Raw genomic sequence first — 25,283 nt, 5'->3', positions numbered from 1 at the left:
TATTACTGAATCTCATCTGGATTGTCTTTTCATCACGGAAACATGGCTGAAGCCATGGTCTAATCCTGCCCTTGCCATAGCCCTACCACATGACTATCATATCCTACGGTTGGATAGGCAGGAACAACGAGGAGGGGGTCTTGCAATTATCTATCGGAATAATTTCAAATGCACTATTGAAGCATTGACAGAGCTAAAAGAGTCAGAAGCACTAGCTTTCTCTCTAGCAATTCATGACTCTCTTGTATTTTCTGGAGTCCTTATATATCGCCCCCCCAGGCCCACCCTCCACATTTTTAGACTCTGTTGGTGACGTGTTGAGTGATTTAACTCTCAGGTTCTCTAATTTTACGGTGTTGGGGGACCTCAACTTACATCTTGAGGCCCCAACTGATCCTGGAGTCAGTTGCTTCCTAGACACAATTGAAGTGTTGGGACTCACTTTGTTGAATCGAGAACCAACACATCAAGCAGGACATCTATTAGATGGTATCTGCTCTAATTTTTCCAGCCTGATAGTTAAACCTCCCTGCCCTCAGGTATGGACTGATCATTTTTTAATTCCTTTCCTTATAGCTGAAACCCGGAATCCTTTTCTAACTCCCTAAAAGGTACAGATAACCCCTATATAAAACCCACTCCGAATTGGAAGACATTAGCCAGAAGAGCCGACATTGTTGAAAAACTTAAAAATGAATTACCAACTTTCGCCGATTGTACTTCTTCAGACTATCAAATCTTTTGTGATTGGATTGCTGGAGCGGGCAAGTTGCTTATACCAGCTAATAATGAGAACATGAAACCTAGGAATAAGAAAAAAAATGCCCCGTGGTTTTCATCAGCTCTTAAGGCTGAGCTAGGCGAAGTGAAAACTCTAGAACGGAGGTGGCGTCGTAATTACGACACAGCCGCACGTAACATCTATATAGCAGCTAGACGGAGGTATCATGTAGGATTAAAATTAGCAAAAAAAGCGCATTACCTACATGCCATTTCTTCTGCAGGCCAAGAACAAAAAGCTATCTTTAGGATTGTTAAGGATTTTATCAAGCCCTCAGCTCTATCGCAAGAGATCCCTCCATCACAAGATCTCTGTAACGCGATATCTGATTATTTTGATAACAAAATCCTAACTATCACTAATACCTTCCCATCAGAAACTACCATCACAACGGATGGTGAACAGATAGCGAAGATGACTTCCCCCCTCCGCTTTGACGAGTTTGGCCCAGTCCCCCTGGAGGAAACTGCCAAAGCTATTTTAGCCAGCAAATCAGGCTCCCCTTTTGATCCCTGTCCTCCTCCGGTGTTGCACCATCTAACTAGAGATAGTTAATCCTATGATTAACAGTATCATCAATTCTTCTCTAGCAACAGCAAGTATCCCAGAGGACTGGAAACTTGCAGCTGTCAAGCCACTCCAAAAAAAGGCCCTGGCCGATCCTACTACCCTTTCCAACCTGCGCCCGATCTCTCTGCTACCCAACTTATCTAAGCTGACTGAAAAGTTTGTCAATAGTCAACTGACAAACTTTTTGGAGAAGAATAACGTTCTCCATCCGAATCAGTCCGGCTTTCGGTCAGAACACTCTACTGAATCAGCTTTACTATACTCTGCTGAAACTTTAAGAGCAGCAATGGATCGGGGAAAACAGGTTGTCCTTATCCTTCTTGACCTGTCGGCAGCCTTCGATACCGTGTCCCATAACATCTTACTGGACCGGTTGGCTGCCGCAGGTGTGGGAGGACAGGTGTTGACTTGGTGTAGGAACTTCCTTACAAACAGACGCCAAATAACAGTGCTTGGCCCATATCAGTCTGAGGCTAAAAACGTCAGCTCAGGGGTGCCACAGGGCTCCAGCTTGAGCCCTGTCCTTTTCAATCTATATATGGCACCCCTGATGAACTTGATCGAGTCATTCAGGATCAGTTCTATTTCATACGCTGACGACACCCAACTGATTTTGGTGCTGGATAAGGAACAACCAGGTGCCGAGGAAGACCTTAGGAACTGTCTTGCAGCTACTTTCAAGTGGATGAATAACAACCATCTAAAGTGCAACGCCGGAAAAACGGAAATTTTACCCATAGGGATCAATAATCCTTTTTCCCCCACAGTTTGCTGGCCATCGGATGCAGACGCTCCACCTAACACAATTGCATCCGCCCGTAACCTAGGCATAAAGTTTGACAACTGCCTATCCTTCAAACCTCAGGCTGTAGCAGTGGCAGGTATGTGCTTCCAAATTATTAAAGCACTTTGGAAATTTTTTGACCTCCTTCCTCTTTCGGCGAGGAAAACAGTCGCAGTGGCCTTAATAAATTCTAGGCTAGATTACTGCAATGGACTTTATGCTGGAGCAAACAAAATCATGCTCCACAAATTGCAGATGATCCAAAACGCGGCTGCCCGCCTCGTACTGCGTCTGCCCCGTAGATCATCTGCCTCTGCAGCTCTAAATATCTTACACTGGCTGCCAATAGGAAAGAGAATTCTGTTTAAACTTCTCTTGATTACTTTTAGGGCCTTCCATCAACGTGGCCCGACCTATTTACGAAGGGGGTTCAAAAGATACTACCCAGCACGCTGCCTAAGATCCGCTAGTCAGAACTTACTTACCATTCCCCGCTTTAAACTGCCTACAAAGGGTGGCAAATCCATCTTTGTTCTAGGAACCAAGGCCTGGAACAAACTCCCCCTTCCCTTGCGTTCTTTCTCCCAAGAAGCCCCTTTTAGGAAGGCATTGAAAACTTGGATTTTCTCCATGTCTGACTCTCTGTGTAGAACCCTAGTGTAGTGGCTGTGTTTAAGAAACTGGACTTCTTTCCCTATCCAACTCTTCCACCTGGATTGTGTAAGCGCCAAGATACTCCTTGGAGTGGTAGCAGCGCTCTATAAATGCCCATTACATTTACATTTTAACATTTTTGCTACTTTCTTGGCAAAGAGATTGGGGGGAGTAGTAGCCGACATTTTACTTCAAGATCAGAAAGGATTTATCAAGGGTCGTCAGCTTTATGAATTGACATATGATCTGATAGGGGCTATCGACATGGCAACAACCGATTCTCTCCCCATGGCTGTCCTGACGCTCGACGCAAGCAAGGCCTTCGACAGGGTGAATTGGTCATACCTGTCGGGGGTCTTGGCTAAGTTTAATCGGTGATGGTTTTCATCGAGCAGTCAGGCTACTTTACCAGAATCCCACAGCTTGTCTGCTGGTGAATGGAGAATTGTCAGACCCGTTTACCATCACAAGGGTAACACGTCAGGGCTGCTCTCTCTCCCCTCTCCTATTTGACTAATATATCGAACCTTTCGCCCAACGATTGAGGGACGACATTAACATCAAGTCTTTTAAGTATAGGGGATGGGAGAAGAAGGTGGCCTTGTAAGCTGATGACATCCTGATTTTCTCCTCAGAAATACGTACAGCCCTTCCTTTGGTGATTAAGTTAGCCTTGGACTTCGGGGAAATTTCTGCTTATGAGGTCAATGCCTCGAAAACGTAGATGATGGTTTGGAATGACAACGGTCTTGGGACAGGGGTCCAGCATAGTCCAAATTTGTGATATCTTGGACTTAATATTGTCAAGGATGTAAATAAAATTGCAACTACTAACTTTTCTGCGGTAGGAAAAGATTGCCGTAGACTAATGCGATCTTGGTCACTACTTCCATTGTCCATCCTGGGAAGAGTAAACCTGATAAAGATGACTATTCTACAAAAATCTCTTCTCTGTTTAACACCATCCCTCTCTATTTTGATCCTTTATGTTTGTCTAAATTACAGAGTGATATTAGTTGTTTTATTTGGGATAAACATATCCTAAGGATTGCCTGGAAAAAATGTCGTCGGTGAAGGGAAAAAGGTGGCCTAGCATCTCCAGACCTCCAAATATATGCATGGTCATTTCAACTTTCTCATGCTCGCATGTTATTAAAGATGCCCACAGACTTCAGCATTGGATGTATGTTTGCAGCTTTGCTTAAGGGGAAAGGAGTAGTTCAGACCGGCTTCCTGTTTAAATTTGGAGACCCTACATTTTTTAAGAAGATAAAACTGAAGGTATTGCAGGGGATGGCAAAAAACTTGGGCTAAACTCCGGAGCTCCATAAAATTGGGGTATTTTTCTAGCTGGTCTCCACTATTGGATTCCCCTGGGAGCCCATGGTGGCTGGTAGACAGTCTAGCTGTGCCCTTGAGAGTTGCAGGACTGGAGGTTTGGGGTGATCTGTTTTTGGAAGGTTGTTTGTTATCATGGGAATCTCTGAAGGATAATGTTGGCTCAAACATCTCCAGGTTTAAATATCTTCAGATTGTTAGTTGGGCTCACTCACATACATCACTTACGAGCAGATTCCCATTAGGTGGCGGTAGTCACCTTGAGTCCTCACTACTTGATAAACCAGTTAGAAAAGAGATTTCTTTATGGTACAACTTAATCTTAGATGAAGTTGATGGTGAATTCAAACTGCCGGAGAAGTTATGGGGTTCCTCCCTAGTTGATCCTCACCTAGAAAACCTGTGTTTACATCGTTCAAGGTGCTGTGGGATATTTTCAAGCCCACCTGGCTACGGAGGAATCACCTTTTCACTCTTCATAGAGCTTACTATTCTCCACAGAGACTGTCAAAATTTTCCAAAGACACACCAGTCGCATGCACCAGATGTGGTTTGGTAGCTGCCTCTGATGCTCATATGTTTTTTGAGTGTCCCCTTTTGTCCTCTTTTTGGGACGCTATAGGAGTCTCACTTACGGCTTCCTTGGGGTTCCAAGTTTTGATTAACCTCCCTCTTGTTGTAATTTTTGGGGTTATGGGTGAGGACCGAAATCCAGCTAAAAACCTTCTTTTTTATTCCATTTTACTTGCCAGAAGGGAAATCTGCTAAAAATGGAAGGACTCTACACCACCTTCCCTTCTTGACTGGCGTGCCTCTGTCTTGCAAGTGTCAAAGCTGGACTTGGTCAGGTCTGGAAACTGAGAGAAAAGAGCTTTTTGGTACCTGCTGAAATGGGATCAACCATGATTTTGACTGTGGTTTATTTTTTTCCCCTATGGTCCAATGATTATGCTGTTGTGGTTTTATTTCCCTGCTTTGTCTGGTGCACCTAGGTGTCCCGGTCCGATTTTTGAGTCTGGGGTATGTTGGCAACAACTTCACAATCTAATGGTTTCTCTACTTTGAGGGTCTTGTAGAAAATGACATTGCTGATGGGAGAAGCTCAATTACATCCAGCGGTCCCTACCAGTTTTTCTTTGGCAGTATGTCGCTCTCTGTAGGCCTTAGCACTTGAAACCATGGTGGAAAATGAGGACTAAAAAAAATCCCTGAGAATCTCCTCGAGGAGATGATGAAGGAGCTGAGAACTAAATTCGCAATCTCCGAAAAAAAACAGTCCAAAATACAGGAAGTGTGCGAGGTCCTCGACAGGGTAACAATTGTCGAGGGCGATATTGAGGTATTAAACAAAAAAACAGAGACTAACCATACTGAAATAACTAAACTAAAAACTAAGGAAGCTAAGATTAGCGAAAGAATGGAGTCCCTGGAAAACCACGCCAGGAGAAATAACATCAAAATCCTCAACATTCCGGACGGACTCGAAGGAGAAGACATAAAAGGATTCATAATCCAGCTAATGGAGGAAAAATCCCCTAGGATAAATTGGTAAATCTAAACGATGACATCCAAAGGGTACACTGAGATCCCTTCAGGAAGAGACGTTTAGGAAAACCCCAAGGAAAGTCCTGGTCAACTTCATGACATACTCGCTGAAAGAGCGAATACTTAGTGAAGGCTTAAAAGCTGTATCCTACACTAAGGACGACTGGTCCTGTAAAATCAGATCAGATCTATCTAAAACAACTCAAGATAGGCAATGGGAGCTGGGCCAATTTATGCCTCAATTGAGGGCACTCAGAGCAAATGTCCAGCGCTGATCAAAATCATGTGGAACAACAAAATGTTTAATATAAGAGACCCGAAAGAAGTGGAAGGGCTAATCCAACAAATCAAGACCCACCAGGAAGATCAAACCCTTTAAAAATAGGAAACAAAGTACACATTGCCACATAAGAGAAAAACAAAAAAGTAAAACTGCCGAAATACTGGTGGGAAAAGAAAAGAAAAACTTGATTAAACCAAAGGCAAGGAGCTCGAAAAGGGCAGTCTCAATGCCCAGAAAGAAGAAGACAAGGAAGGCTTCTCCAGGGTGGGGGGGAAGACATCGCACACCAGATCACCAGAAAAACCCAAAAAAGAAAAAAGAAAAAAAATAATGTACACGGTGGGGAGCAAAATGGGGGAAAAAAGGAAAAAAATAAAGTCCTAACAACAATACCACAGGAGTACAAAAGCCCAGTCGGAAGATATAAATACCAGACTAGTGATGATGGCTATCAATAAGAGCATAGGAAAAGAACTTAAAATATTAACGTGGAACACGAACAGCCTGAGAATTAAATCACAGAGAATGAAGATATTGGAGTACTTAAAAAACTGCAACAGCGAAGTAATTTTAATCCAGGAATCAGACCTAACAAAAGAGGAGTGACAACCATTCTGCAAAACTGAGGCTTGGATAGAACACTGCATCAAAACTGAAACATAAAGAGAGTCGCAATAATTTTAAAAAAATCTTTAAAAGCAGTGATCGAAAAAACAGAAATCGACAGAAAGGGCAGATGGGCCATCGTGATGGCAAGAATCTATAACAACTCATATACTCTGGTGGGCTGTTATGGCCCAAATTCCGATGACCCTGAACCACTTAAGAAATCATATGCCAACCTCCTAGCAACCAACACTCCAATAATAATGGGAGGAGATTTTAACATCATATTAAACCCCTCAGAGTACAGACACCCTGCAAAGAACCTCCCCAACTTATCAAACATGAGAGAATGGGTGGGGCAATGTATGAAAGACCTAGGCCTGGTAGACGTATGGAAAGAAAAAGGAAAGAGAAACCACGATAAACCTATAAAAACAAAAGACTATGGCATGTATCCAGAATAGATTTTTTCCTTATCAGTAGGAACCTGGTAGAGGAAACGGAAAAGGTGGAACCATTCCGAGCTCATATCTCTGACCACTCAGTGGTACAACTCATACTGATGCTAAAAACTTCACCTCTTCCCCAGAGGTGGACTGTAGATAGGAGCATCTTCCTAGTCGAGGCCTATAATGAAAAACTTGCAGATGAAACAAAACTGTTCTTTGATCTAAATAATGCCGGAACTACAAAACAAATGGACTGGGATGCCTATAAAGCAGTTATCAGAGGGCAAATCCTCAGCATTGCATCGCACAGGAACAAAGAAAAGAAGCTGTTTATTGAACAGATTGGAAAAGAGTTGCTATCTCTAGATGTGGACCTTAAAACTGCTAGATCCAGCAAATTAATCTCTGAAATAGAAGAAAACATAATAAACAAGAAAACAGAGTTGAATGACTTCCTGGAAAGAGGAGTTAGAAATGAATGGCAAGCCAGTAAACTCTCTCACTGTGAATACAGAGAAGGTTGCAGGAGGATCCTGCCCTGGAAAGCAAAAACCGAAAGAACTAAAAATAGGATCACAAAGATACAAAGAGAAGGCAGTATAATTAGGCAAGAATTTAAACGCTTTTTTGAGGATCTTTACACGGAAGACCTAACTAGCTCTGAAGCCCAAATACAGAATTTCTTAAATGGTATTACTATTCCGGCAGCTTCACAGGAACAGAAGCGTTCTCTCAATCAAGAGATCTCAAAAGAGGAAGTCAGAGGGGCAATTAAGACCCTTAAAAGACCAAAAGGGTTTCATTAAAGGCAGGCAAATACATGAACTAGCCCACGAGCTCATTGCTGCCATTGACATTGCAACTCATCATACGGCCCCTTTATCAGTAATAACTTTTGACGCAGCAAAAGCATTCAATCGAATCAGTTGGCCATTTCTGAATGCTACCCTAACTAAATTTAATCTAGGTGATAAAATCGAAAACGCTATATCCAACATCTACCCAAGCCCAAATCCAAGAATCCTAGTAAATGACGCCCTAACTGATAACATACTTATAAAAAGAGGCACAAGACAAGGATGCCCATTGTCTCCCCTCTTATTTAATTTTTACATTGAACCTTTGGCTATTCTATTAAGGGGGGAAGAAGAGATCCAAACCTTCAAACATCACGGATGGGAGAAAAAAGTAGCATTATATGCCGACGATCTGATGATATTTACTGGAAATCTAGCGGACTCCCTCCCCATAATAGAAGATACCATAGCCCAGTTTGGAGCAGTGTCAGGCTATCAGGTCAATCAAGCCAAAACAGAAATTCTTGAGTGGAATGCAGCCTCAGGAAATCCTCTTATCAAAGACAAAATCAAATATCTAGGAATCCAATACACAAAAGACCTAGACAAAGTAACTAACTTGAACTTCTCTAGGATACACAAAGAAATAAGACAACTACTAAAGGCCTGGTCAGGACTACAACTATTATTCCTAGGAAAATCCAATTAAATTAAAATGACCAGTGTTCCAAAATGCATATATTAATTTAACTCCAACCCACTGAGTTTTAGTACAGAACAAATCAAAAAACTCCAGGGGGAACTATCAAGCTTCATCTGGGCTGCCAAGGTAGTCAGAATTGGGTGGAAAAAACTAAGAAGAAATAAAGTACAGGGGGGAATCGCCAGTCCGGACATACTGGAATACTGTAGATCCTTCCAGTTCAAGAACATTAGGATACTACTGACCAAATTGGGCAATTGGCCCACTTACTTAAAAGCACTCATAGGCTCTGAAGAAGACCACTACTTGTACAAATTTGGCCACCCGAAATGTTTCAAAAAAATAAAACTTAAGACGATAAAGGCTGCAGGAAGATCCTGGCTTGAGATAAGCAGAACTCTAAAAATACCATATCTCAGCAAACATGCACCAATCTGGGAATCACCATGCACCCCTGAATGTCTAAAAGACGCACTATCAATTCCGCTAAGAAAGCACAATACAGACTACTTGGACAGTTATTGGAAAACAACCGGATTGTGAAATGGGAAACCCTATACAAAGAAACACAGGGGTCAATATCAAGATTTAAATTCTATCAACTAAATAGCTGGGTAAATACCCTAAAAATGAAAACTGCAAGTAGACGAGATCATTGAACAAAAACTCTTGAATCTGGCCCCTTTCAAAAAGGAGGTTTCTTACTGGTACTGGGCCCTGATAAGAGCAGGGGAGCAAGAGTACAAAACTCCACAAGACATCTGGGAGAAAGACATGCCAGGCCTGGACCACTCAAACCTTTGGCTTATCTCTAAAACTGTCATGGACCGAGTAGTAAAATCCGCCCCCTTGAAGAAAAACCACCTCTTCATGATTCACAGAGCATACTGGTCCCCAAAATATGACCAGTAATGAACCAAAAAAATGCCCAAAATGTGGAGATGAAAGAGTTCATGGTCTACATATGTTCCGGGACTGCACACTGCTTAACGACTACTGAGACCAGATCGGTAAGATTCTCTCTAACGTGGTAGACCAGCATATAAAGGTAAGCGCAGAAATGGCTATTTTTGGGATACAATGTAATGAAACACCTCTGCCATAAACTAAGGACCAAGAAAGTATTCTTTTTATCTTGATCCTGCTGGCTAGAAGAGAGCTATGTATAAACTGGGTTAAACGATCTCCACCAAAACATACAGATTGGCTAAACTTCATATTAAGGGTATATAAGCTAGAGATGCAAAGGAAACGCACTAAGAAAAACCAAATTCTGGAATTTGTGGGAAACGTTTAATTTGCGAAATATTAGAGGGTCCAATGATTAAGGCAAAGGAAACAACAATTTCAAGTTAATTACTTGATCCGAGTAGTCAAAATGAATAACTCCCCTCTGCCAAAAATCGTGTGCCTTCCGGTTAGGACAAAAGAAAGCCCCAAAAGGACATGGCTAAAAAGTACTTCATTCAGGGCAAACCAGGGCCTCTCAATCCAAAACTCTGAATGGATATTGGGGCATTTGACTCCTCCTTACCTCAAAGGAATTTGCTTGATGAGGACACAAAAAAAAAAAAATGGTGATTGCATGACTGTAGAGGCAGATCCTGTGTTATTGAAAGAGTGCGTAAGTAGTGCCTTAGTGATGGCATACGTGCAGGGGTAGTGTGTTACTGATTGAAGAACTGCATATGTAGTGGCTTAGTGTATAGATGAGTGCATGGGTAGTGCCTTGGTCATTGTAGACCTAAACCTGAGACATGTGTTCAGGTTGCTGCTTTATATTTGACTACACCCAACATCCTGAGTAGTAGAGGAATAGTGAACTAGCAACACAAAAGTGAAGTGCTTGACATGGTGTACACTTTGCTAGTACAGCTTAACCATTCTCTAACTGCTCAGGGTATTGGGCCTACCCAAATATAAAGCATCAAACCTACACATAGCTCTGTTATAAATCTCACAACATTCCTGAAAGCATGTATACATGTGTCTCTACCTTTTACTAGTACTCCAATATATAATAGAAACATACAAATACAGATATATCTCTCTTTTATACATGTAGCATATTCAGATGCATAACACATATGAAAATACTTATGCAAATCGAAAATGCATCAATCACACAACCATGCAGACCTTAACCTTGACAATCTACACTTAACCTTTCAAATAGACACCTATATTTATGTGGCATACCTCAAGTTAAGTTTTGCATACACTCTTTTGAACCACCATAATCAGTAATTCCTCCCCCATAATATCTTAAACATCCCTGCTTTACAATTCTACTACTACTCAGATGTACAGCCTACCAAAATACAAAGCAACAACCCTTCACATATCTCTGTTGTAAGTCTTCCCATATTTCAGAAAGCATGGCTGCATGAGTCTCTACCTTTCCCTAGTGCCATCATATATAAAATAAACATACAAATAGATATATACCTGTATTTTATACATCTACCATCTTTAGATACATAATACATACGAATTACATCTGCAAGTACAGACTTACCTGTCACAAGATGATGCACACCTTAAAACTATGAGCCACACTATTCAGTTCAAGTAGAGACCTAAAATCATATGGTGTAATTCAAGCACTTCTCATTTCAAAGAGAGACCTAAAATCATATTGTGTATTTCAAGCACACCTTTCCACAGATCATTGAAAGAGTGTCCAGCTAATGTATGGGTGATGGCATTACTGCAGGAGTAATGTCTGGGTGATTGAAGAAGTGGATGGCTACTACCTTAGCGATTGACGAAGTATATGGCTAATACCTGGCTCATTGTGTGAGTGCAGGGGTAGTGCCTGAGTGTTTGGAAAAAAGCACAGGTAGTGCCTGAGTGATTGCATGACTGCATGAGTAGTGTTTGGGTGATTAGAGGAGTGCATGGGTAGTGCCTGGATTATTGCATGAGTGCATGTAGTGTCTCAGTGATTGCATGAGAGAAGAGGTAGTGCTTCAGTGATTCCATGAGTGCATAGGTATAGTGTCTGGGTGATTTTATAAATGAATGGGTGATCGGGACAGTCCATGAGTAATGACTGGGTGATTGCATGAGTGCAGTGGTAGTGTCTGGGTGATTAGACATTGCATAGGTAGAGCCTGGGTGATTTTATAAGTGCATGACTTCTGCCTGAGTGATTGAAGGAGTGAATGGCTAATGCCTGGGTAATTGCATGAGTCCAGGGATAGTACCTGGGTGATTGGAAGACTGCATAGGTAGTGCCTGGGTGATTTTGTAAGTTCATCGGTACAACCTGGGTGATTGAAGGAGTGCAAGGGTACTCCCTGGGTGATTAGAGGAGTGCAAGGGTACTCCCTGGGGTATTGCATGACTGTTTAGTTAGTGCTCAGGTGATTGCATAAGTGCAGGTGTAGTGCCTGGGTGATTGGACGAGTGCACAGGTATAGCTGCATGGATAGTGCCTGGGTTATTGCATGACTGCATAGGTAGTGCATGGATAGAGCCTGGAAGGTTGGAGGAGAACATAAGTAGCGCCTGGGTGATTTTATAACTGCAATATTAGTACCTAGGTTATTGAAGGACTGCATGCGTACAGCATTAGTGATTGCACAAGTCAAAGGTAGTGCCTGGCTGATTGAACGACTGCATACATAGTGCCTCAGTGCATGGATGAGTGCATCAGTAGTGGCTATGTGGTTGCAGACTTACAGGTGAGACATATGATGGATTGCTGCTTTATATTTGACTGCACCCAACATCCTGAGTCGTACCAGAATAGTGAAATTGCAGCATAAAAGTGAGGTTTATCACATGGTGTACACATTTTTACTGCAGCTTCACCAGTCTGTAACTACTCAGGGTGTTGGGTGTACCCAAATATAAAGCGTCAAACCTACACATGAGTCTGTTATAAATCGCACCACATTTCAGAAAGCATGCATGCATATGTGTCTACCTTTTGAAATCATCATCATATATAAAAGGAAGAAACAAATAGACTGCACTCTCCATTTGAAAGACACACCAACTTTTCTGCAGTGTATTTCAAGTGTACCTTTCCCCTGATTCATAGAAAGTGCACTAATCAGTAATCCCTCTGCCAACATGTCTTAAAACTCACTTTTGTTCTGCAGCTTCACCATTCTACAAATATTTGGCATAGCTAAACATAAAACAGCAACCTATCACATGTCTCTCCCAGAGGTGGTAGAACTGGAAATGCTCATGAACGAAACCCTTGCACAATTGATGTTGCTTTTCCCCAAAACTGTCATTGTAAACTCTAACATATGCCAACGTCAGAAATGGAAGTGGTCAAATCAATTCAGTTCACAGATTGAGAAAGCTAGAAAGAATGCCAATCAAGCTGTTTCTGCTTACCTAGGAGACCATAGGATGGGTTCCATCCATAACAACAATCTACGTTTCGACTATGGATGTCATCTACAGAAGTGACGGATTACACTTCACAGATCATGGGAACACAGTCTTTCTCAACAAACTAAAGCTGTCCATCCGGACATACTTGTAGCTACAACAATCTCACAATGAAATCAAGGGCACTTTTTAGAACCATCCTATACCACAATAGTGAATCTACAGTTTTTATTACACATACACATTGTCTTTTTAAATTGTGGATTTGTGCACCCATCCCGAATCTGCAAACGCATAAATCCAAGGTACTACAACACAATTCACTTTTAAGGTTTAACTATTCATTTTTAATTTTATTTATTTTTACTAACTCTATCAATTGTAATTACAACTTCATAAATACAACACTACCTTCTAAATTATATACCACTAAAATATTTATTTGAGGTGCATTCACAAATCCAGTGCGACGTTACTCAGGGGGCCTCTCTGAGAGCCGGTTTGGGGTCCCAACTCCAAAATTGAAAGAAAAAAAATACGCCCCACTTCTATTATTTGGTATTCGCCCCAGGGACCCCATCCCCTGGGGCATTACCTCCGTTATTATTTTTAAATAGATAAGGGACAGGGGCTACGTGGCCCCGTTTCCCGGGCCACTATTGGCCCTGTGGACCCCATCCCACGGGGCCTGGACAGCATTTTATTTGAGAGGAGGCGGGCCGCGTGGCCCATTTCCTGAGGACAATAATGCCCGGGACCCCAAACCTGGGACATTGCCTCTTTTAACATTTTTTATTTAATTAAGAAGTATGGGAGGGGTCGCATGTCACCCTTCCCTTGGCCACTTCTGGCCCTGGAGACCCCATCCCCCAGTTCCTGGTTTTATGGTGGGGACCACTGGGGGAGCCCGAATGCCCCACAGTCCCAGCCAGCTCCCCACCTCCTGCAGGAGCCAGCATTGCTTTTGAACAAAGGGAGCTGCTGACATGCAGCTCCCCTTGTCCAAATGCAATACTGCATTGCTTCTTGGAAGCGAAAGCAGGTTTTTAGGTCTCGCTTCCATGCAGCAAAGCAGAGTTTGCAATGACAGGGAAGGAGCCGTGCTCCCGTCCTGTCATTGCAAACTGCAATATCCTGGGGGTAGGCACCCTCGGGACTTTGCTGGAGCTGGCTCTGGTCGGGCCCCAGGGCCAAGAAGTGCTCCAGGAGGGTTGCCCCATCTCAACAAGGTTAAAGCCCCAAGGGGGGGTGGTTCCCTGGGCCAGGGGTCCGCTACAGATCCCCGTATTTACATATTCAATGCCCCAAAGATGTGGTGGTCCCTGGGGCTGCTGGAGGGTGTGTTGCCTCCCAGAACTTCACAATCAATGCCACAGGGAGGTGGTGTTCAATGGGGCAGTGTGGGGAAGGGCAAGAGCCCCCCACAATTTATAATTTGAATTTAAGCCCTGTGGAGGTGGAGGTGGCGGTCCCCAGGGCATAGAGGGCCAAGAAGGCTCCCTACCCATAATAAGAGATGCCCGGGGAGGTGGAAGTCCCTGGGGCTGCAGGAGGCCATGTGCCCCCGTGCATAATCAATACACTCCAGGGACGTGCACATTGCCCCCAGGGCTTTATTAAAAATAGATCTATATATCTATATCAATATTTTCACTAAAAAAACATAGGTTTCAGGGACGTTATAGTTAGTTGGACATTTATCTAATATAAAACCAGAGAAATTCACCCTTTAAAGGTAGTTGAGCTTACTATAACAAGCGCGCACCCGCAATGCACTTGTCACATATTACATCACTCATGACATGGTCAGTGGCATCACTGATGACATCACTGATGACATCTCAAAGATATCACTGATGACATCATCCAATGAATGTGTGGTTCTGTAAAGTTTAAATATTTTTCATATAGATCTATGCCAAGGTGTATTGAAGACTGAGTGGACTTACAAGTGCCTGAAGGGATTATTTAGTAGGTGCGTGACTGACTGAATAAGTGATGATTAAATGTTTCTTACTGAATGCATGGGTTAGTGACTAAACTGTGTGAAAGTCTGTATTAGTCTTTCAGTTGGTGTGTAAGTGACTGCATGGGTTGGTGAGTAGCTACATGAGTGTCTATATGAGTTATTGATTTGTTGTCTGAGTATCTGTATGTGTGCCTGAGTGTCTGTGTGGGTCGGTGGGGGGGTTGTGACTCTGTACATAGATGTCTGAATGGGTGATTCACTGGTTGTATGGATTCAAAAGTGCATCTGGGAAGGGCTGTATGGGTGAGTTAGTGTGTGTATGGGTCTGTTGGTGAGTGAATGAATGTCTCAGTGGTATATGTGAGAGTAACTACATATGTTTTAAGGCAGTATATGTGAGTGTTGGACTATATAAATTACTATACGTGAGAGTAAGTTATTTGAAGAGTGGGTGAATGAATGAGTGTCTGTTTGTATCAGTGATTGTATAAGACAGTAAGTATGTGTTAGTATCTGCATAAATAAGTGATGTGGTGTTTGTATAAATAACGGAGTTGGTCCGTATAACTGTATACATGAGTAAATGGGAATGTGATTGATTCTTTGCATGACTGACTAGGTGTGTAAGTAACTCTATGGATGAGTGACGGAGTGTGACTGTATGTATAGGTATATGAGTACATATTATAGTGCTGTATTGATGAGTAACTGCATGTATTAGTGACTGGATATGTGTGTTGACCTAGGAAATAGTGAGAGGTATGTAGTATCTGGCATTGTTATGTGTATGGTTTCAAAAATACTAGTCTGTATTTTAGAGTGCGTGTATCAAAGTTTATATTAGGGCATCAGTATGTGCTTCAGATTATCACATGGATGATGTCATCAGTGATGTCATCAGTGATGTCATGTGAGATGTCATCAGTGATGTCACCAGTGATGTCACTGACCATGTCATGAGTGATGAAATATATGACATCATCACCAGTGCATTGCGGGAGTACTAGTGATAGTTAGTTCAACTAAGTATAATAGGTGAATTTCTCTGGTTTTATATGAGTCAATTGTCCAACTAACTATAAAGTTCCTGAAACCTATGGTTTTTTAGTGAATTTCAAAGGTTTTTTAAATGCGGATTCCTAACTATAATGCCTGTAAAAACAGTTTTTTTCGGTGAATTTCAAAGGTTTTCTAAATTTTATATTTTAATATTTATAAAACCTATATTTGTTCTATTTTTTGTAATAATTTTTAATTTTATTATCCTTTTTTAATTTGAAAAATTATGTAATGTTTTATATCTTCAAAAAAATTATGTATATTTTTTTTGTGAGAAAACTGGAGTGTACCAAGCTCCATCAGCACCCAAATCCTATTCGCCATATTGCTAAACTCATAAAGGATGTACATTCCATATCCAAAAGGTTTGTTGCACCGCGTCCCGCCTAACATTATATACGTATGAGGTCGCGCCAGCTGCTATTTTGGTATGCGATGGGTGCGCAGTACCGAGCCGTGTGTTACGTCATATCCGTAAGGGGTCGCGCTGCCTGCGCGTTCCATATGCAACGAGTGCACGCTGCCAGGCCCTTTATTACATCATCGACGTATGGTGTCGCGCCGGGTACGCCATTCCCACATTTTTAGGTTTCACTTATGCAGCACATGGTTTGTCTCGGCGAGAGATGCTGTATACAGTATTGTGGGAGCCGCTCCACCCATTTTCTGTCCATGCTTTTGATTGACTCAAATCTGAAATGCTGCAACCTCATTGGTTGCTGGTATATTAGTACCGCCTCCTTACTGCCATGACGGTTTTTTTATACTTCCATGACTATCATCCCCCTTACTTCAGGTACTCTTTTGTTCCCCTGCCCCCCCCCCACAAGTTCCCTCCCAAAGTCTGTGACTTCTCTGACCACCAAAACCAACTCCACCCACTCCTGTTCCTGATTTCTTCGGCACCCGTATTTTTGTTTACAATGCAATAGGACTCGCGTACATACAAGTCCAGTTGCATTTGTAAATGCTTTTTTTTCATATGATTGGCTGCCTGCCTTCGCACTTTCTTCTACCTGACTTGTCCAGACTCTCGCATATGTGCGATGCTTTACATCATGCGCATGCACGCCAAAAGTGTTACTCTGTAGCGCAGCGGCTGCCTCAGGCTCGGCACGCAGTTACTCAAACCAAACTGGGCTGGCTGGCTGCAAGATGAAGGCGTGTTTGCCTCACTTCTCTTCAAAGCGGGTGCCGAGGCCCTGTGAACGAGCCCCTGTATAACCAGCCGTCCTTTTACACCAGACACTCCGCCCGACCGTGCAAACAGAGGTTTAATGTCTCTCGCATGGGCTGTGGTCGCTGGTGACAGAAAAGAGATTTGAAAAGGTGGCTGGAGGGGTTAGTTTGGGGACAGCGGGGTCGGCTCTTGTGATAAGAGAGGTAAATAGGTCCTGTGAAAGGGGTCGCCTCTTCAAACAAGTGTTAGCTGCCATCTCTTATTGGGTCTTCAGTTAAAGGACAGACCCCCACTTCTGAACAGAATAACAAAGTTAACAGCCCCCTTATATTTATTTATGTAATATCTTATGTAGCATCGTCTCCAACCAGTGGGGCTTCATAGCGCAGTATGACGCACTCTTTAATACCGCCGGTCAACCATTTATTAATTGCCGTAAAAACGCTCCTAATGCAGTTGAAATAAGTTTTGCCTTTCTTTACGTCCTACAGTGTGCTAGTTTTTTGATGGCTCAATACTGTATCTAAATACCTTTAAAGTGTATATGAGTACAAGTGATAAACTAAAATATTTTAAACATTCATATATTTCTAACTCTAATAAACTTTTATTATGGTAAATATATTTTCTCAAATTCACGTCGGGTGCGGTCTCCTTGCTCGCTGGTGCGTGATTGCCATGTGACCTTAAAAAAAGCATTTGATTAGTTCATAACATTTCCAATTGTAGCAGTTGGAGAACGCCACCCATTTTAGTAACTCTTGCTACAGCATTTGATGAGACACACCTCTTCTGCTTAGAGAGCTTTTTTGAAATTGTTTTGCTATGTACACATATCTTACACTACACACAACATGCAACCATCATCTTCATGAATTCATGGTCTGTAAAATAGCCTTCCATCTATGATAGCCATGCACCTAAAAGTTACATAACAAACGTTTTCCCCACTGCCAGAGGTAAGATGGTTGCATACGCTGTCCATAGCACAATGTAATGTGGTCCGGCCTACGGACAGTATCATGCATAGATAATGAACACACGGACACAGATAGATAGTGGAAGTGGGTACAGGCATGTGAACTTGACTCCTTTTTATTACCAGGGTCACATATCCAGTGACATCTGTGCTGGATGCGTGGGGATGTATGGCATGTTAGGATCCGAGCAAAATTTCCTGATTCATGCCCTTATATAAGTACAATTCACATTGCCCTTATATAGGCATAGAAATCGTAACCTTATTTAGACATAGCCAATGCAGTCCAAATACCGGCATGGCTACTTCCACCAGTTCCAAAAAGCCACAACAATTTCTTGGAAAAATCCGCTGAAGCAGTCAGGGACATCCTCTTGCTTGAATATTGATATGTCTAAGAACTCATGGAGTTTTCAAAGAACTACCATTCCCTTGGGGTTCTTTGATGACGTTATTATGCCCGACTTTACGTCAAACTAGGTACCTTCAAGGTATAGATATGCCTACACTTGCCCTAGCACACACATGGTGGTTCGGAGCAGTTGGACTATATACTTGCCCGACGCAGCTCGCTACAGTAAGTGCCGAAGGAAGCCGACCCTCCAGATGACGCACTGATCAAGATGCTGTCCTTTCTCTCACTGAGGTTCCAGCTCCAATATTACGAATGACTGCTTCAACCTGAACAACATTGTTTATTATTATGGTGCTTGGAAAAATTTAAATTTCCACCCCAGTCGGCCTACTCTTTCTCTAAAGCCATCATTTTGATAGAGACTTTTAATCATACAAATCTGCCCCAGTGGGAACACCCTTTCTATTACTTCCATTTTGTCAATGTCAATTTTGACTTATGTACATCTGCCAGGGTTGGCACTACATTAGAATTTATCAACTAACATTTGCATTGTACCATCTATTTTCTCACTAGGTGATTGCTAAAGTATAGTCCAAACAATTTTACAAAAATGTACTAATACCAAAAAAGGCCCATTGACACTCCCAAAAATAAGTCGGCTCTCCTGCGTTTTCAGGATTTCTTCACCTGTAACAAAGAACAAACAAAAATTTCAGTTAGAAACCACACAAACATGTTTAAAAAGTCATACACCTACATATACACTTTCAAGAAAGAGATTCTGAAATTCACAAGCCCATTAGATCCATTCACTTTATCCCAAATCAACAGCCAATTCTTCATCCATATTCAATCCGTTTGGAGGAATCATGATATATTTAATAATCATCTTTGATTTCAACCACTTAAGTTCTAGTGTCCGGTTCCCGCCCCCTCTTTCAGATTGGTACCCTATTGGGGACGTAAAATTTGAGCAAATAAAGGTTCTGATTGTGGCATTCTTTAAAATGACGAGCTACACGATATTGATAATCCTCATTTCTGATAGCACACAATTGTTCGAGTACCCGTTTTTTAGCTCTTTGAAGGGCACTTCCCATATAAAATGTGTTACATGGGCACTTAAGTGGCATATACAACATGATCGGTATTGCATGTGTGATGTTTAGAGATAGTAAATCTGCTTTGGTTCTTGGACAATTTAACTGATTTACAACTTCCACTGTATGTACATGCTTTACACCTGTTGCAGGTGTAGAATCATTTAATGTCACTTCTCTAATTTACAGGATTGACCAGACAATGACTTAGTGTGTCTTTTAGCGATTTAGCCTTTCTAAAGGTTATTGATGGACTATTGCCCACTAGTATGGCTAAATCGGGATCCAATATTTATTCAAACTTCATTTGATTTCCCACATATGTTATGATATCCAGTTATAAATCTAACTTTTTTGTTCTTCTTTGTTGAACACTTGTTTGGGAGTCAAGAGCTTATTTCTTTCTAATCTCTCAACTTTGTCTATGGCTTGTTTGTTTACCTTATTACTGTACCCTCTTTCCAAGAATCTCTGGGACATGATTCTTTTTTCACTCTGAAACCCTTCCTCCATGCTACAATTTCTCCTTGGATGCAATAGTTCTCCATACTGAATACTTTGAATTAGATTCCTGGGGTGGCAGCTGTCTGCGTGCAGTAGGCTATTGCCTGCTGTTTTTTTAGGGAACATGAAACTAGTCAATTGTCATTTTTTACTTCCAAGGTCAAATCTAGAAAGTCAATATTTGTTTTATATTTATGGCTACTGAAGGTGAAATGCAAAGGATTATTATTTAGTGTGTTGATAAACTCTTGGGCCTAGTCTCCTGGGTCTGTCGATATATCACTTTATTGAAAAGGAAATAAATTATTAGTCAGACAGCTGTGGATCATTTCAATGATCATCTCAGTATGCATGAGAAATGACAGCGATCGACCCCAAAGAAAATATCTACATGCATCAATTCCTAAATCGTGAGGGATACATGTGTATAAGCTATTCAAATCCAAGCAATGTAACTTTTTAATCTTAAGAAATGGCCTGCATCTCTAAAATACGAGGGCAAGGCATGAACAAAAGGTTAGGGAAAATAATCAACATACTTCGATGTATTCTCTAGCAAGCTCCCCCTTGATAGAATACATTGAAGAATGTTGAGAATCTCTGTAGCACTTCACATAGTAATGAGAAAGGAGGTGATGTAAATTCATCCACAAATATCATACATAAGTGCCAATTTCAAAGTTGTCAACATGAGTCTGAAATAAGATTTTAAAAAATCCAGCAAGATAAACCAAAATAGTACACATACAATCGCATTAACATATATTTGTAGAATAAGACTCACAACAATAGCAAAAACTATTGAATATAAAATATAAACATAAAATATAAATTGCCCCAACAACATACGCCAATTGTTATTATTATATTTGGCAATTTTTAAATTGCAAAGTCACACACAACAAGCACAAAAGAAGAATATATTTGTATAAAAAGTATAAACATAGTGCTAATGAGATAATTCATATGCTTAATAATATTGGAAAAATAGTAGCCTTGAGTAGGTCAGAATCAATAGCACATCACATAGTACATATAGAGCACATGGTGCACACCAATAATTTGAAAATAAACCCAGATTCAAATAGATACTTGCCAATCATCTGTATTCACAAGTAACATAAAATATAAATACATTTATTATACTGCTACTCGAACAAACATGCAGTCAACATATGAAACTTAAAACAAGATGTCCATAGCTTGTACCATAAAAAAATATCAATCAATCAATCAGGTTATTTGTAAAGCATGACTATTCACCCTAAGAATCTCAAGGCACTGGGGGAGTAAACAGCTAGTCCACCAGAGGCGCTGTGGGTTAGTCGAAGAGCCAGGTCCTACGGTGCTTCCTGAATTGAGGCAGTGATGGTGATTGCCTGAGGTGGAGAGGCACGGTGTTTCTGTTCTTTGCTTTGAGGTAAGAGAAGGACATTACTTCGGCTGTGATCTTGCGGATTCATGGGATGGTAGCCAGGGCCATTTGAGTGGAGCGGAGGTCCCTGGTGAGTGCTTTGAATGCGAGGCTTGGTTAAGGTATGCAAACCAGGTCCCACATAATGAAAGAGCTTTGAAGGCGTGCATTAGGAGCTTGAAGGTGATTGTTTTGTTGACTCTGAGGCAGTGGAGTTCTCTTAGGTGGTCGGTAATGTGGCTGCAGTTGAGTATGTTGAGAATGAGTCTGGAGGAGACCTTCTGATTGTTCTGCAGTTTCTTGAGGAGTTTCTGGGTGTTGCTAGCATGAGTGCATTGCCGTAGTTTATTCTGCTGCAGATGAGTGCATGGGTGACCTTCTTTCTGGACTCGGTTGTGATCCACTTGAAGATCTTTTGGAGCAGGCTTAGCATGTGGAAGCATGATGATGAGACGGCATTGATCTGATGGATCATAGTGAGCGAGAAGTCCGAAATGATTAATAGGTTTCGTGTGTGGTCTGTGGGGGGGGGTGATGTTCCAAGTGTTGTGGCCCACCATGAGTCATCCATAGTGGAGGGGGTGGAGCCCATGATGAGGACTTTGGTCTTCTCTGAGTTGAGTTTGAGGCAGCTGTTCTTCATCCAGGTGGTGACAACCTTCATCCTGTTGTAAAAGTTAGTCTTGGCAACTATGGGTACGTTGGTGAGGGAGAAGCTTCGGAAGCTGGACTGTGAGAGGTTCAGGATATGATTTGCTTCAATGAACCCAGAGAGTTGGGCATTGTTGGCCTTCTCGATGACCTTGGCTGGGAAGAGGAAAAGAAGAAGAAGTTCTTGATATCTGTCAGGTCGGAAGATGGTTTCTCTGTGTGTTTTCGGTTTTCCTGGGAAAGTGATGGAGCAGTCATTGGTGAGGCGGAGTTCTGGGGCAATAGTGGTGCAGACTCTGTTAAAGATGTGGTGCAGGCAAGGGTCCGAGGGTGCCCCAGGAGTGGATATTCTCCAAGATCTTGAGGGTGTCTTCCATGGTGAGGGGAGTCCAGCTGAGGAGGGTCTGCTGGGGTCTATTGTCATTGGGTGCAGTGGTTGTGTATGGGGTGGGAGGGTCATGGGTATTGAGGCTGTCAAATCTGTCTTATATCTCCTTAATATTGTGGTGGAAGAAGGTGTTTAGGTTGTTTTAGAGGTTTTGAAGGGAGGGATGACTGCTGTCTCTGTGCTGTGACTTGGTGAATTCTTTGACCACAGAGTTTTTTACTGTTGAGTGCACTGGTGTCGATCCTTTCTTGTAGGGCATCTTTCTTTGATGTTCTGATGAGGTGGTGGTGTGCAGTTATGGCGGTTTTGAAGGCTGAATGGTCTTCCAGGGTTTTGCTGGTCCTACAGCTCTTCCTGCGCCATCTACAGGCATGCCTGGATTTGTGAAAGGGGGAGGGAACCAGCTGGCTTTTTTTAGGTGCTTCTAGCCTGAGGCTTTCTTCAAGGGAACCAGGGTGTTGGCTCAGTTGGAGATCCATCAGTGGAGGCTGCGTGCTGAGGTGTTGAAGTCCATGGATATCAGTAGGGTTTATTTGCTGAGGCAGGTGGTGAGCTGTTCCTCAGTGACCTTGTTGTAACATCTGCAAGTGTATTTGTGGGCACGGTGGAGTATGGTGGGTTTGGTGAAGGAGAAGTGGATGCAGAGGTGGCCAGTCAATGAGAGCTCAGTGGAGTGGCTGAAGGTGATGTTGTCACTGGTAAAAAAGATGGGGTCGAGCTTATGTTCGGCTGAGTGGGTTGGTTAGGTGACTCATTGTTTGAGTTATCCTGGTGGAAGGTGAGGTCACTGAGGAGGATGTAGTCTGTGGAGGCAAGAGTATGGCATGCAATGAAATCAATGATGGAATCGCTGAAGGTTAGGCAAGGTCCAAACGGGCCTGTAGATGAGGGTGCGGCTGAGGGTGGTTTTTGGGTTAGTTTGGACATGGAAGTGGAGGTTCTCCGTGTTGGTTGAGTGGTCATCCATGTGGGTGGTGAGGCAGAGGATGCTTTTATGTATGATGGCGATGCCTCTTCCTATGTGGTTAATGCGGTCCTTGTGGATAATATTGTAGTGGTCCAAGTTGGTGGTGGCGATGTCCATGGCTGAAGTGGAGCTCATCCAGGTTTCTGTAAGAAAGGCAATGTTTGGGTTGACGTTGTCGAGCAGGTCCCGTATCTCTAGGGCTTGTGTTGAGCAGGATGCAGTTGAGGTGGTTGGGTCCGTTATCTTGCATCTTGCAGTGAGGGGGCTGGTGTGTGGCTGCAGTTGAAGGTGCAGCTGCAGTTCCGGCTGCAAAATGATCCCTGGCTGTTGTTCAGAGAAGCCTGGCAGCAGCCAATGTGGCAGTTCGCTGTTGACGGCATGAAGGGTGCTGGCATCGTAGCAGTGGCTGGTCTGAGAACCAGGGTCCACGGTGCTAGGTGCAGTCCAGGGCTGGACCGGTGCAGACAGGCTTTCCTTTGGCATGCCAGCGGTGTGCCATCAGTGCACCAGCCACCCTTCGTAGTGTGACGGGGAGGGTTGGACAGCTGGGTGGTGGGAAAGCGGGAAGCAGGAATCAGAACTGGGGAAGGCAGAGCTACAGAGGCAAGCAGCAGCAGAGGCATAGGAGAAAAAAGGTGCAAAATAGAGGCAAGAGAGCAGAAGCAGAAAAAGAGCAGAAAAGGTGAAAAAAGAGAAGTAGAAGAGAAATGAAAAAGAGAAGGAAAAAGAGATCAGAAGGCAGAGAGACATAGGACAGAGCAGCCGTGGAGCAGAAAATCTCTCCACTGGACTACAAGGAATGAGGCATAGGCGGGTGCCTACAGGTGGAGGAGGACCTCAAACTCTGGCCAGCAAGATTCAGGGGCTTGGTGGAGCTGCGTGGCATCTTTGTAATCTTTGTTTTTAGTGAATTTCTAAGGTTTTCCAACTTCCATTTTTTTAAATTAGAGATCTAAGATTTAAGTATTTTTTTTCTACAAATTATATTTATATTATACAATATAGAAGCAGATGGTAATGGTGGCATAGAGTGGTCGCACCTCAGAAACAGAATATTTATTCTTAAAGTGGGTATTGTAATGTTTTTTAAAGTCTCAAGCAATTTAAGTCTCTGTGCCAATCGAGGTAACAAAAACACCCCACTATCTAGGGTGTTGAATGCATGAAACTCAGAAGGATTCCTGTGCTAAGATTGATTAGACAATTATAACTCAGCACTCTTATTATTTATCATCACATTTAGCACTCGTAATATGAGCATCTGCTTTACATACATTTAAGGGAGCTTTAACACAGGAAAAACAGATCTTTACAATTTGAAAACATATATTCTATTTTAAGTATTGTTTAAAAAACCATATGGGCCATTGTATGATCATGCATGCTTAAGCTTTAGACATTTAATGGTTGTGAACATTTCTATACGGAGAAAGAGCATGGTCCGAAGGTGAGGAGATAAAGCACATGTGCTGAGTGAATGGATGAGTGCAATGCTAGTGCCTGGTTGACTGAATAGGTGCATGGCTAGTGCCTGAGTGATAGTTTGCCTGTAATAGTAGTGCCTGTGTGATTGGCTAACTGCATGACTAGTGCATGTGTGATTCCATGAGTGCATGTGTCATTCCTAGTTGATTGGATGAGTGCATGGGTAGTGCCTCAATGAATGCATAGGTGCAAAAGCAGTGCCTGATTGAATGGATGAGTGCAAGGCTAGTGCCTGGGTAATTGGATGAGTGCATGTGTAGTACCTGCCTGAGTGAATGGTTGAGTGTTTTAGTAGAGCCTGGGTTAGTGAATGAGTGCATGGCAAGAGAAGTGCAGAAAGAAGAAAGAGAGGAACAAAAAGAA

General features: G+C 42.4%; 1 long non-coding RNA gene across 1 annotated transcript in view; it reads left to right on the top strand.

Moving 5' to 3' along the window:
* LOC147701287 (uncharacterized) overlaps positions 1 to 25,283 on the top strand; it is a 270,034-nt gene that overhangs the window by 244,315 nt on the left and 436 nt on the right. The gene's annotated exons all lie outside the window — the stretch shown is intronic.

The sequence above is a fragment of the Lissotriton vulgaris genome, chromosome 7 (assembly GCF_964263255.1).
Source record: "Lissotriton vulgaris chromosome 7, aLisVul1.2, whole genome shotgun sequence".
Lineage (NCBI taxonomy): Eukaryota > Metazoa > Chordata > Amphibia > Caudata > Salamandridae > Lissotriton > Lissotriton vulgaris.
The sequence above is the reverse complement of the archived record's forward strand: the minus strand, read 5'-3'. Positions and strand labels throughout refer to the sequence as shown.